The sequence below is a fragment of the Thamnophis elegans genome, chromosome 2 (genome assembly GCF_009769535.1).
Source record: "Thamnophis elegans isolate rThaEle1 chromosome 2, rThaEle1.pri, whole genome shotgun sequence".
Classification (NCBI taxonomy): Eukaryota; Metazoa; Chordata; class Lepidosauria; order Squamata; family Colubridae; genus Thamnophis; species Thamnophis elegans.
In genome coordinates, this window is record NC_045542.1 from 109,392,732 (window position 1) to 109,400,951 (window position 8,220).

Here is an 8,220-nt window from a genome sequence, read left to right on the forward strand (position 1 = left end):
ATTCTGACATTCTCTCTTTTTATGTTTAAAAGCTTTTTTATTCTGGTGTAAATATGTTTTATTTCATTTTCATTTTCATACGGTCACATATATACTGTGCATAACTGGGGCCATATAACATTGAGCAATAAACACAGCCATCCTTATCAACAATACTCCCCAAAATACAAAGCCAGTATACCACTTCAACCCTCCATACACCCTTTCTTTCACCCCCCTCCAACTTTCCTTTCTCCCCTCCAACATTCCCCTCTAACCTACTTCCCTTCCCCCTCTATCACTCCTCTCTCCCAATACTCTCCCTCCCTTCCATCTCACCCTCCCTCCGATCCTCTCTCCCACCCTCTCTACCCCTCTTTCTTCTTCCCTTCTACTCCTCCCTTCGGTGTATTTCTACTATCTATCAATATATTCAGCTTCCTATTTTTACACTAGAATTAACAACGCAACAGTATACAAGTGCAATCATATTAATCAGTTTAAAATCCAGCACATACTATATTTTCCCCCTTCCCCCCTCCCCCCTCGAACCCCACCTCCCTTCCCCCCCCCCCGACTTCCCAGAGCCCGTACATGGTATAGCTTTTTATCAAACACAGTAGAAATATATTAAAACCAAAGAAATTTTTAAAAAAAAGAAGAAGGAAAAAGAGGGGGGAAAAATCAGTAAAGTCTCAACGTTGAACTCAGCTTCTTGCCGTTACTCAAACTTTAAGCAGTTTACATTATTCCTAATCTTAGTTGTTTGATTACCTGCAGGGTTTCCCCAGAGGTTATTTGTTAGTTCAACTTTTACCTGTACTCTTCTCTAACCAGGGGTATTATCTCTTTATCTAAGTATCTGTCTACATCTAAACCCTTAATTTTGTCTCCTTTGTACAATTCTGCAAAAAAAAAGAAAAAGAAAAAGAAAAAAAATTTCCGGAATGCCTTTTAAATCTCCTCCTGTTAAAACACCTCCTTCCCTCTATAACACAATTTGGATACATTTCAAATTTTCCTTTTAATTTCCTCTTCCAATTCTTTTCGTTTTTGCCCTAGTTAATGTCTATGTATTTTGTTTATATTCATCAGTACTCCTCTCATATACGCTTTACTTGCATCCCCTACAAATCCCATGAAAGTACCCTTATTCTTATTCAGAGCAAAGTATTCAGATAGCAATTTTTTACAATCATTAATATACTTTTCATATCTAGATAAACTCTCATTCAACTTCCAAGACCTTCTTGCCTGCACTACCCTTCCCAATTCCATCCAGACTGGGTTATGGTCCGAAAGGACCCTCGCTGCAATCTTTGTCTTCTTCACCCTAGAAAATAAATCATTAGTAATTTGTGTGGAATCAATCCTTGAAAGGGGTAGATGTTCATCAGAAAAGAAAAAAAGGTGGGGTCATATGCCTCTGCATTTCTTTCTCGCCAAACATTTCTCAATTAGAAGTCGTCCATCAAGTCTTTTTCCCTTCTAGAGTTAAGTCTAATGCGATATATCTTCCAAAGGGATCTGCTTCAATTAGTTCAGCCTTAATGTCTTTTCTTAAGTATACAACTATATCATTATTCTTTTCCATAGCAGAGGTCACAAAATATTGACCAAGTTCAGGGTTGAACAAGTATTTTTGATCAGTTGATTTGATATGAATTTCTTACATGTAGATTATATCGTTCTTAAACTGTTGGAGATAGTAAAATATTTTCTTTCTCTTCTGTAAAGAGTTCAGACCACAACTCCTTGGTCAATGGCCGGTGGTTATTGAGATTGTTGCGATGTACCTTGTTTTCCCATTCGTCTGGTAGTCATACAGTTAGATATTTGTTCCCTGACCCCTTGCACTCCGGAAGAAGGAAATGGTGCTTTTGTCTGGTAGTTGTGTGATTTGCTGTTTATCTTGTCCTTCTCGTGGTCTTTCTCCAGATCCAGATACTTCAGGGTGTCCCACCTTCAGGATCTTGTGATAGAAATCTCGGGCTTCCCATACAGAGTTGAGACGATATTTTTGCTTATCAAATGTAATTATAATACCGAATGGCACATCCCATCTATACTGTATCTGACGGTTTCTAAGTTCTTCCACTAGAAAAGCATAATCTCTCCTGGCTCTTAGCATTTGAGGTGGTATTTTTTTAAGACAATCAAGTCCTGCCCACCAATTTGAAGCCTGGTATTATAAGACTCTTGTAGTATTATGTTTCTGAACTCTCTTGTAGCAAAGTATATAATTACATCTCGGGGAAATTGCTTCTGTTTTGCCAGCCAAGAGTTAGCGCGATAAATTTTTTCGATCTGCCAGTCAAAGTTGGACCCCGGTCTTTCCACCAGACGGTCAAAAGCCTCTGAAAAAATCTGCTTCAAGTTCTCCTGTTTATCCTCACGCAGCCCCCTGACTCTTAATGCAAGCTCCATCTGCGTGTACTGCATCATAACAATTTGTTTTTCAGCGTTTTCAACTCTTTGTTGCACCACTTCAATTTTGGAAGTCAAGTTAGTGTTGGCTTCTTCAAGAACCTCTAGCTTATCTTCCATTCCAGAAACATATTCTGTCAGTACAGTTACAAGTCCCAACATATCATCATTTGTTTTGGCAATCTTGTTATCAAGCTTATCATATAAGTCTTTCATCTCATTCTTTATCTCCTCTCTGAATTCTCTGAAAGCTTTTAAATTCTGCTCTCTAAATTCTCTAAAAGATTCAAAAAAAAGTTCTTTTGTTAGCAAATCTCCAGTAGGGGGCGTAGAGGGTGGAAGCTGCGACTTTGTGCCAAGTGAAGGTCTCCCCGAATTTAATTTTGTTGCCATTATATCTTTTCTTATTCAACAATTATTCAAACTCCACTGTCCCACTGTGTAGCTTACGAAGAAAGGAAGTATTAAGTCCCCCCCTTTATTTGTTCTTAGAGGTTTTTCAAAGGGTTTCAGAAAAGAGCATTGTAACAAAGCAGGTTTCAAGAGATTAGCATTGTAATGAAACAGTTCAACATATTCATCTCTGTTTGGAATGTCTCTATATTAACAAGGAATCTTTTAAAACTTTTAAAAGTTGATAAGAAAAAATAAAGTCTTGTAAACTCTTCAGGGAAATGAAGCTAATTAAGAGAGAGACTGCAAGCTGGCTGTTCCTTTGATCTTTTTATCAGTGCTCTTGCCGGATAGTTAGAAATGTGGGACCAACGCCATCTTAGGAGCTTATTTTTTAAGAAAAAAAAATCCCGTGCACGAAGGGAACTCTTGTAAAAGGAAGCTAGGATTTAAAAAAAAGAAAAGAAAAAAGGCAGATAAGGTTCTCAGGTACGGACTCTGCTTGTATTAATCTCAAATAAATATATCAAAAGTTGTCCTAAGTGGGGGGATCCTTACTTTGCGCCGTAAAAAAAAAACAGCTGAGGTTTCTGGCACGGAGATGTGATTCAGCCTACGGTTGGCCCCACCCTTCCATTCGCAGCAAAAAAAAACCCTGCAAACTTCAAAGAAAAGCTCTTACCAGCTGGATCTCTCTCTCACTCTTCTTTGCCTGAAGAATGAGTTTATCTACCAGGTATTTAGGCAGATAACGCGACCAGAAACCCGGGGGCAGCTCGTTAAGCTGCCGCCATCAGCAAGGTCCCGCCCCGGAAGCCCCTGACATTCTCTCTTAATAGTCACATTGATCATCATGAATAAAATCTTGTAAATTTTTCTTTATCAGAAAATATCAATGTAAATATATCAGTCATTATTCAATCAATCTATAATTGGAAGCCGTTTCATGAATTGTCTGGGCAAGGCACGCTCCGGAGGCCGGTCAGCAATTAGTATGGCCGTCTTGCATACCTTGGCCAAATGTCCCTTCCTGTCACACCGCTGGCAGATGGCGGCTTTGAACCTGCAGACCAACCTTGCATGTTTCCCACCACAACTCAGGCAACCCGCCTGAGGTAAAAAGTCAGCCTGTATTCGTTTTTTCCTGGTGGCCAGTTTGAGGTAGCTGATCTCTTCTTCATCGCCTGAGAAGTCTTCGTTGTCTTCTTCTTCATGGTGAACAGCGTGGCCACTACTGACATGAGTGGCCGGTGGCAGAAATCTTTGAATTTCTGCAGTGAATTTGTCTGACATTTCGTATGCCGTGGCTTCATCCACAGCTGCCTGAAGGCTCAGCTCTTTTCGCGCCAGCAAACGTCGCTGAAGTCTGAGGTGTCTGATACCACAGACCAGATGTTCTAACAGGGCATCATCCAGCACAGGAAAGTCACAGTGTAGGGCCGCTGTCCTGAGGGAAGCCATGTCACGGATTCCCCTTCTCTCTGGGTCCTCTGCCTAAATGCATAACATTTGGCTATGCGCGAGGGAGTTGGAGAGTAGTGATTTTTAAGTTTCTCCAAAAGCATCTCCCAAGGCATCAAATGTACAGACTGAGGGGCCGCTAAAGCCCTGGCTGTTCCAAACATCTCGTGGCCACCGTCGCTGAGAAAATAACCTCTTTTACAGCCACTAGACAAACTGGTGAAATTGTTTGCCTACAGCAAGCACTCGAACCACTCGAGGTAGGCGCCCCATGTTTCAGTGGCCGGGCTGAATGCCACGAATGCCAATAGGTTAGCCATCCTTACAAGGACGGAACATGAGGAATTAGCCTTGGAGCGACGTCTCGTTGCCAGTGACTTGAGGCAGCTCTAACAGTGACTTCGCTTCTTTCCTTTACCTCAGACCTGATCCCACCTTCATCGCCAGTGTTCTGTAGGGAGAACGAGGCAGACAGGAACTGAGGCAACGCAGGTTGAAGCTAACACAACCCTTTATTACAGTAACATACAGCTCAATGTAAGGCAAACCTCGAACCAGCAAAGAGCAAAACATTTGACAGCTGACAGCCCTTTTATACTAGAACTGTCAGACACTCAACTAATAGAAAGGCTGGATTCTCCCGCCAGTTGGCTACTCGCGTCTTAGCCAATCGGGAGCTGACAATTCAAGTCAATGGTGTGGTAGCCTCAAGGACTTAACAGTATAAACTTGGTAATCCATCAGGCCTTGGTCCTTTCCCTATTTTTTTTATGGCTTCTGATATTTCAAATGTTGTTACAGGATTATGTTATAGAAAGCCTTAACAAGCAATTTACAAAAGTGATTAGAAAAATATGTGAACCCTGTATCTTTAAAGGCACTGACAGTGGTTTGGGCTATAGTGGCATTCCCTCATCTCCCAGAGCTCTAAACCAGAGCTGTCAACTCTCGGCCCATGGGCCAGAGATGTTACGTGCATGGCTCCCACACCCGGTTTAGCGAAAGGGGGAAAAAGTCCTGATATGTCATGTGACAACATGTGACGATGGGAGATTGACACCCCTGCTCTACACCCCTTGGAGATCACTGGCTTGCAGTCCTATGAGGGCTACCCTTGAAAAGCGTTCGGAGACTACAGCTAGTCCAGAATGCAGCTGCGCGAGCGATATTGGGTGTACCGAGATACACCCATATTACACCTGTCCTCCACAAGTTGCACTGGCTGCCAATTGGTCTCCGGATGCAATTCAAGGTGTTGGTTATTACCTTTAAAGTCCTACATGGCTTAGGACCAGCCTATCTGCGAGACCGCCTGCTGCCATACACTTCCCAACGGCCGATAAGATCCCACAGGGTGGGGCCTCCTTCGGATACCGTCAGCCGGTCAGTGTCGGCTGGTGGGCCCCCGGAGGAGATCCTTCTCTGTGGCCGCTCCGACCCTGTGGAATCAGGGTCGGAGCAGCTACCCCCAGAGGTCCGGACCTTACCCACTCTCATGGCCTTCAGGAAAGCCGTTAAAACCTGGCTGTTCCAGCAGGCCTGGGGCTGTTGACCTTAGTGTTAAGGTCCAGCCCCGATTAGAATGTATGTGTGTTGTGTATTTTAAACTATTTTTTTTTACTTATTTTGCTTTTCTTTTTTTCTTCTTTCAAGCCACCCGGAGTCCTTCGGGATTGGGCGGCCTATAAATTTAATAAATGAAATGAAATGAAATAATTGTCTGGTGCACTTGTGGGAAATCCCAAGTGGTCTCCTTGTCCAGAGAGGAATCACGAAGAGTCAGTTTACTCATTGTCTCTTCATCTGTCATAGTCATTAGCTCCACCCTCAGTAAAGCTCTCTTCAGCTTGCCATTTTCCCCCCTCAGTGAAAAAGTGTTCTTTTAATCTCTGATGGGAAGATCTTATTTTGATATACAAGTATACTACATTTCCAGGTTAATACAATAAACATGCATCTTCCTGTATCAACCCCAAAACTCAATATAAAGCAATTACAGATAATACTACTTCAAGTATTTCCAAATGATTTAATCAAATTCTGACCTCTAAAAAGAAGTTCATGTGTTATGCACCAGGTTACTGACCTTTCTTTAAATGAGCTGCAAACGTGAGCAATTTGGTTATCATTGTGAAAGAAAGTAAACTGCTATTAACCCCAATTAAATATATTGACACATACCTATTTCTGGCAGAAAATGGGCATTTCAAACTTTTAAAGACAGTCCCCATGTATTACAATTTCTCTAGCTTTACTTATTGGAACTAAAATTACTGTGGGGTATTATTTTCTGAGCCTTTCCCTCCAAAAAACAAAATTTAAAGCACAAATTTTGAAGCCATTATCAATCCTTGAAGCCATTATCAATTTCACAGATTAGTGATCTGGCAAAACAGTGGATAGCCATGCTTACTATTTTAAAGATAGTAGGTGATAATAATCCCATTATTAATGGAATGGTTTGAAAGGGCAGTATAGGGGCAGAAAGGTTGCCCAGCTTATAATATGCTGTCAGCCATTCCATGAACTTTTCTGACTGTCAAACACTAGCTTCTGCCTGATCTGACACTGCCAACATAAATTAAACAGGGCAAAAACTAAGGCCAGTCAATATTGCTTTCAACATCCACTTTTCTGAAGTAATTAAAAGAACATTTCATTATAAGTGCTAGATTGACAACAGACTCCATCTCCCCTGTTCCCCACTCATTCATATTTTTACTAGTCATATTGATGTATTTGCTTTGCTTTTTTCTTGTTCATTTTGTTGTCCTATTATTTTATCTTCACTGTTTAAACTTCCTTTTTGTTATGGTTGTTATAAACTACCTAAAATAGCCCCATGGCAAGGTAGGTGGCAAATAAATTTAAGAATTATTAAATTCCAAATAGTCACATATTCATTATATTAATTTCAATTATATTGTTTATAGTGTTTCACTATATTCATTGTATTTTAGCTATTTGATTGGAGAGCAATTTGGTGCAGTAATTAAAGGCACCAGGCTAGAAATAGGAAGAGCTTGAGTTCTTGTCCTGGTGTACGTACAAAGCCAGCTGGGATATCTTCAGTTAGTGACTAACAAGAAGGCAAAAGTAAACCACTGTCAAAAACTTTGCTTAGAAAAAAGCAGGGACCAGCCGACAGGATTCAACACTGATCCGAAGACACAATGTGTGTATGCCTGTTTGTGATATGCACCTCAGAATCCTAAAAAGTCACTGAATTTATTATACAGGTAGTCCTCGACTTATGACCATAATTGAGCCCAAAATTTATGTTGCTAAGTGAAAATTTGTTGAGTTTTGTCCCATTTTCCGACCTTTCTTGCCACAGTTGTTAAGAGAACCATTTCAGTTGTTAACTTACTACCATGGTTGTTAAGTCAATCTGGTTTTCCCATTGACCTTGCTTGTCAGGTCACAAACGGGGATCATGTGACCCCAGGACACTGCAACCCTCATAAATACAAACCAGTTGTCAAATATCCATTTTTTATCACATGATCATGGGGATGCTGCAATGGTTGTGTGAAAATGGTCATAAGTCATTATTTTCAATGCCGTTGTAACTCTGGTCACTAAATGAACTGTTGTAAGTCACGGACTACCTGTACATTACTATTTTTTTCTGACATTTTAAAATTCTTTTAAATTCACATTGCATATCCTCAGTTTTGGAAAAAGTTGGCTGGGAAACCGTAATTGTTGCAGAGAAAGAAATAGGCTGGACGTGTACAGAGATATGCAGAAATAATCTCCCGACACACCATTGCAACGAACAGACGCGCGTAAATACCTTTAAGCTCAACTAGACTGAGTTAATTATAGCCCCCCCTCCTCCACCGGAGAAGACACCCCCCGTCAGTCGCATGAAAGGCACGTCATCGCCCGAACCGCGATGACGGAGTCTTGACGTCCCTTCGTAATCACGCGCTTTCTCCCTCCCCGCCCCCGCCG